This window comes from Gobius niger (assembly GCF_951799975.1).
Source record: "Gobius niger genome assembly, chromosome: 6".
Taxonomy (NCBI): domain Eukaryota; kingdom Metazoa; phylum Chordata; class Actinopteri; order Gobiiformes; family Gobiidae; genus Gobius; species Gobius niger.
The window spans coordinates 30328901-30335221 of NC_136857.1; positions in this window are offsets into that span (position 1 = coordinate 30328901).

Below are 6321 nucleotides of genomic sequence, written 5' to 3' on the forward strand. Positions count from 1 at the left end.
AAATACTTAAATATTGATTTTGATAGAGAGCGGCCGAAATGCATAGGCTTCGCACAGGACAGGAAGTGAAGATCCAGAATCGAGAGAAGGGTCTATCCATCTGTCTATACATACTGTACAAACATACATACAAACATTGACTTTCCATACCTGCTGCAGAACTGCTGGGCCTCCTCAAATGTTCTGGGTGTGTGATAGTACCAAAACACCCTCTTAATAGACTGCACTGGACCAGTGACGAGCCACAGGAGCAGGACAAGAATCTGCAACTCCATCCCCTACACAAGAGAGAACATTCAACTCCATCACCCACACAAGAGAGAACATTCAACTCCATCACATACACAAGAGAGAACATTCAACTCCATCCCCTACACAACAGAGAACATTTAACTCCATCCCCTACACAAGAGAGAACATTCAACTTCATCACCTACACAAGAGAGAACATTCAACTCCATCACCCACACAACAGAGAACATTCAACTCCATCCCCTACACAAGAGAGAACATTCAACTCCATCCCCTACACAAGAGAGAACATTCAACTCCATCACCTAAACAAGAGAGAACATTCAACTCCATCACCTACACAAGAGAGAACATTCAACTCAGAACATTCAACTCCATCCTCTACTCAAGAGAGAACATTCAACTCCATCCCCTACACAAGAGAGAACATTCAACTCCACCGCCTACACAAGAGAGAACATTCAACTCCATCCCCCACACAAGAGAGAACATTCAACTCCATCCCCGACACAACAGAGAACATCCAACTCCATCACCTACACAAGAGAGAACATTCAACTCCATCCCCTACACAAGAGAGAACATTCAACTCCATCACCTACACAACAGAGAACATTCAACTCCATCACCCACACAAGAGAGAACATTCAACTCCATCACCCACACAACAGAGAACATTCAACTCCATCCCCTACACATGAGAGAACATTCAACTCCATCCCCTACACAAGAGAGAACATTCAACTCCATCACCCACACAACAGAGAACATTCAACTCCATCCCCTACACAAGAGAGAACATTCAACTCCATCACCCACACAAGAGAGAACATTCAACTCCATCACCCACACAAGAGAGAACATTCAACTCCATCACCCACACAACAGAGAACATTCAACTCCATCCCCTACACAAGAGAGAACATTCAACTCCATCCCCTACACAAGAGAGAACATTCAACTCCATCCCCTACACAAGAGAGAACATTCAACTCCATCCCCTACACAAGAGAGAACATTCAACTCCATCCCCTACACAAAAGAGAACATTCAACTCCATCCCCTACACAAGAGAGAACATTCAACTCCATCCCCTACACAAGAGAGAACATTCAACTCCATCACCTAAACAAGAGAGAACATTCAACTCCATCACCTACACAAGAGAGAACATTCAACTCCATCCCCTACACAAGAGAGAACATTCAACTCCATCCCCTACACAACAGAGAACATTCAACTCCATCCCCTACACAAGAGAGAACATTCAACTCCATCCCCTACACAACAGAGAACATTCAACTCCATCCCCTACACAAGAGAGAACATTCAACTCCATCCCCTACACAAGAGAGAACATTCAACTCCATCACCTAAACAAGAGAGAACATTCAACTCCATCCCCTACACAAAAGAGAACATTCAACTCAGAACATTCAACTCCATCCCCTACACAAGAGAGAACATTCAACTCCATCCCCTACACAAAAGAGAACATTCAACTCCATCCCCTACACAAGAGAGAACATTCAACTCCATCACCCACACAAGAGAGAACATTCAACTCCATCACCCACACAACAGAGAACATTCAACTCCATCCCCTACACAACAGAGAACATTCAACTCCATCACCTACACAACAGAGAACATTCAACTCCATCCCCTACACAAGAGAAAACATTCAACTCCATCCCCTACACAAGAGAGAACATTCAACTCCATCACCTAAACAAGAGAAAACATTCAACTCCATCCCCTACACAAGAGAAAACATTCAACTCCATCCCCTACACAAGAGAGAACATTCAACTCCATCACCTAAACAAGAGAAAACATTCAACTCCATCCCCTACACAAGAGAAAACATTCAACTCCATCACCTAAACAAGAGAGAACATTCAACTCCATCCCCTACACAAAAGAGAACATTCAACTCAGAACATTCAACTCCATCACCCACACAAGAGAGAACATTCAACTAATCTTAGACCATTCCTCTTTACAAAACTGCTGCAGTTCAGTTAGATTCAGGTGGTGTACTTACTTAATCTACGCTGTCCTGTGAATGTTTACATGTTATGGCCAATAAAAATATGATAAAATGTAAATATTTCGGTGGCATTCGATTAAGCAGACACTGTTTAATCATTCTTATGATTCTGATGAAGATCAGACCACATTTTATGACCAATTTAGGCTTAAATGTGAGAAATGTTACTTTTACTGTTCTCGCCCACACGGTCATATTATAACCGGGCCCAAATGGTATCTGCTCAAGTACTCTCAAAGTTGTATGTTTTTTAATCAAGTAACTGCAAATTAATAAATACAAAATCTCAATTTGAAAGGTAGAAATTAGACTCAATTAGATCTCCATTTGAATGTTTTGAAATATTTGCCGGCAATTCAGATCCACTCTCCTCTCAGATGTTTTCTCAAAATTCCACCATGAACTCCACTATGAACTCTATTAACAAACAAACTGCCAATCTAAGCAAAATCTCAATATTTCAGAAAACAGAAAAATTGACACCCTCACTTAGCTTGTGCTTGGTCCGGAGTCATCCGTCACCCCGAGCTGAATTAACAAATGCCTGGCAGTTTGCAGATGGGTCAGCCTGTGACTCGTATATTCAAAGATTGTACTTTTAATGGATTAAGACATTTGACTAAGAAATAAATATTTACATTGGACTGAGGAGAGGCTTGGTCCGAACCAGGACTCAAACCTAGACCACAGTAGGACATTTAAGAAGAGACTAGTGGGAAGCTGCCCCTTTTCCATGTTGACTGTACCATGATGACTTTGTCTTTTGTGTTATTCTCATATTACAATAAATAATTCAAATAAAAAAACTCACTTTCTCAAATTGAAAAATGGTCTAGTAGGAGACCGGGGCTGTTAGTCATACGTGCTGGTTGTTGCTTTGCTTTTTATAGCCGCACTAGGTGGCGCTGTGACTTGATATTGTTACAGACATCCTGATTTTCATGCTGTAATATGTTTACAGAGGATTTGTGTTTTTTGGGAGTTTGGCCAATTTTTTAACTGTCCCAGGTTTTGGGTGTTAAAAAAGGCGATCAATCAATCTATCTATCAAGTTGTTTTGTATCACAACAGGACTTGCCTCACGAGCTGCACCAAACGTTTAAACAAAAAACTATGTAATGTCCAAATAACTGTCAGCGTCTTCTGTCCTTCGATCCTTCTATAAAAACCTCGAAAACCCAGTGGGATAATGAATGATAATAATGAAGTTCTTGTTAGCGTTGAGCTGGAGCGGTTCACAGCAGCTGTCCATCCACCGGCTTCAGGAGACTGTTCCACGTGCTGATGAGGTCCTTATGCAAACCGGCGTACGGATTACATTGAAGGAGACACATTCCCGGTTACTTTACGTCAATGTTTTCCATGGCCATGGACTGTGCACAGCACCGGAGAGATGATGCTCGAATCATCCAGGAATGGAGGAATGCACGGAGGGCAAAAATAATTGTTTTATTTTGTTCTATTTTCCCCTTATTCCGACAACCCCCTAAACCGACACCCCGTCATTCTGACAACCCTCCATTGCAATGTCCCCCCAATCCAACACTTTTTGAAACCTCCATTTTGGTAATAGCTTTGAGCGAAGCCTGTTGAGCTTATAGACTCCACTATCGTTAAGGTTAGGGCTAAGGTAAGGTTAGGGCTAGTTTGTAAACTCCACTATCCTTAAGGTTAGGGCCAGTTTGTAAACTCCACTATCCTAAAGGTTTGGGCTAAGGTAAGATTAGGGTTAATTTGTAGACCCCACTATCCTTAAGGTTAGGGCTAAGGGAAGGTTAGGGTTAGTTTGTAAACTCCACTATCCTTAAGGTTAGGGCTAAGGGAAGGTTAGGGTTAGTTTGTAAACTCCATTATCCTTGAGGTTAGGGCCAAGGTAAGGGTTAGTTCTAGTCGGCTCACGTATTTTGTAATCATTATCTTGTGTGTCAGAATGGCAGGACGTTGCACAAAAGGTAAAGTGTCACCACTCCAACAAAGGGGGAAAAAAGGTGTCGGACTTCCGTGACGTTTGATTCATTCCGACAATTAGACCTCAATGTCGGAGTGGGGGGGCATCGAAATGGCAAAGTGTAACCCTATTTTCCCTGCATCTACACACACACAATTAAATATCTAAAGGCAACAAATCACAAGGCCTAAGATATAGGTGAGAAGACTGAACACTAATTATACTTTCTTCTTTTTCTTCATCTTTTTCATTAAAATCATATTTTTAGTACACATGTGACGTGCTCAGTGAATTCTCAGACAATGGGGAACAGAAGATGAGGTGCTGGAGGTCCCGTCATGGGAGGACAAGCCCCTACACGGCATGTACCACCGAAACATAACTGAAGTGGCAGATATACAGAAATCCTACCAATGGCTAGACAGAGCCGGACTAAAGGACAGCACAGAGGCTCATCATGGTTGCACAGGAGCAGGCCTTGAGCACCAGAGCAATAGAGGCCCAGATCTATCACACCAGACAAGACCCCAGGTGTAGACTGTGCAAAGAGGCCAATGAGACAATCCAGCACATGCATGCACTGCAGGGTGTAAGATGCTGGCAGGGAAAGCTTACATGGAGCGCCATAACCAAGTGGCTGGTATAGTGTAAAGGAACATCTGTGCAGAGTATGGAATGGAAACCCCAAGGTCAAAGTGGGAAACACCTCCAAAGGTGGTAGAGAATGACCGAGCCAAGATCCTGTGGGACTTCCAGATACAGACGGACAGAATGGTAATGGCGAACCAACCGCACATTGTGGTGGTGGACAAAGAGCAGAGGAAAGCCGTTGTGGTCAACATAGCAATACCAAGTGACTTCAACATCAGGAAAAAGGAACATGAGAAACTAGAGAAATACCAGGGGCTCAGAGAAGAGCTGGAGAAAACCTGGAGGGTGAAGGCATAAGTGGTGCCACTCAGGACAGTGACCTCGAAACTGGACTAGCTACAGCAGATCCCAGGAAATACATCTCAGTCCAGAAAAGTGCAATTCTAAGAACAGCAAAGATACTGCGCAGAACCCTCAAGCTCCCAGGCTGATGGTAGAGGACCCGAGCAGGAGGAAAAAGAGACCATTACAATTTATATTTTATTCTTTATTTAATTAAAGTAATAATAATTATTTATTTTTATGTAAATACTGTAAATATATATATTATGTATATATGTATATATATGTGCCTATATACATATATTTAAAAGACACCATGTAAAGTGTGAAGTAACAAAAGAGGCAGATATTATAAGACTTGATCTTCTCCTGTGCTCCGTTCATACTGTATTGGCTTTGTGGTTTTGTCATTGTAAGATGTCACTTTGAAATGAAATTGTGCACATCTGTCATTTATACATGTCAAAGGCACACAGTCTGGAAGAAGAGCATAATTTGCTAAAAATATGCATAGTTTCTAATAATAAAAATCAGGTGCAGCACGCCCACAAAAGAGCAGTTTAGCATCTGGCTTAGTAAATAAGACCCTCAGTAAGTTGTTTGTCGTTGTTAAAACCAGCATATCTCTCAGTGCACACATATACAGTCCCTGCTGCCTGACACGCGGCGGCTGACTTACAGTACCTGGCATGTACCTTACATACATATGGAGTACCTGTGCAGAGTGAGGCGGCTCAGCTCCAGAGAGACGAGCTCCGAATGTTCTCAGCCGAGCGCCAGGAGGGAATACTCCAACAGCCTGTCAGTCCAATTCAGCACCGGCATGTTCGCGTTCTCCTACGTGTCCAAACGTCGTCCCGGACTGACTTCACATAGACGCTCCCCCACTTCTGTTGCTGATGATGTACTGTTCTTCATCGCACTGGGACGGTTCATTCTCCAACTCAACTCGAAAGTCGTAAAGGTTTAGACTGTTGAAAGCTGGTAGAAAGTTGGCGGAGTTGTGATGTGCTTGAAGTGAACTAAAACATACAACCTACTTTTAGACAACAAACTCTGAAGAAGATAAAGCATTAGGGGGGGAAAACATTACAAGCAACTCAAACAAAACAAACAGTATTCTGCCTTTACTAGT